Below are 357 nucleotides of genomic sequence, written 5' to 3'. Positions count from 1 at the left end.
CCTTTTTATTTATTTATTTATTGTTTGCATAGCCACTTAAAATGCTATCTTTATTTTTTTTAAAATTTTTATTGAATCATAATTGATCATACATAATTTTGGGGGTTCAGCGTTGACAAATGTTGATCATATCAATATTACTAGCATACATATTGTTACAAATCGTACTTATTCTTTATGCCCCCTGTCCAATCTCTCCCCTCTCTCTCCCCACACCATATGAACTTTTTCCAATGTGACATCTTCTAGTTGAAATTTTTAAAAAGCAGGGATATATAAAAAATAAATTTTAATACCTTAGGCTTAAAATACTGATTTGTACTTTTAATTAATATGTATGACTGTACATTTCTAAAC

This window comes from Galeopterus variegatus, unplaced genomic scaffold (assembly GCF_000696425.1).
Source record: "Galeopterus variegatus unplaced genomic scaffold, G_variegatus-3.0.2 Scaffold4184, whole genome shotgun sequence".
NCBI classification, from domain to species: Eukaryota; Metazoa; Chordata; class Mammalia; order Dermoptera; family Cynocephalidae; genus Galeopterus; species Galeopterus variegatus.
The sequence above is the reverse complement of the archived record's forward strand: the minus strand, read 5'-3'. Positions refer to the sequence as shown.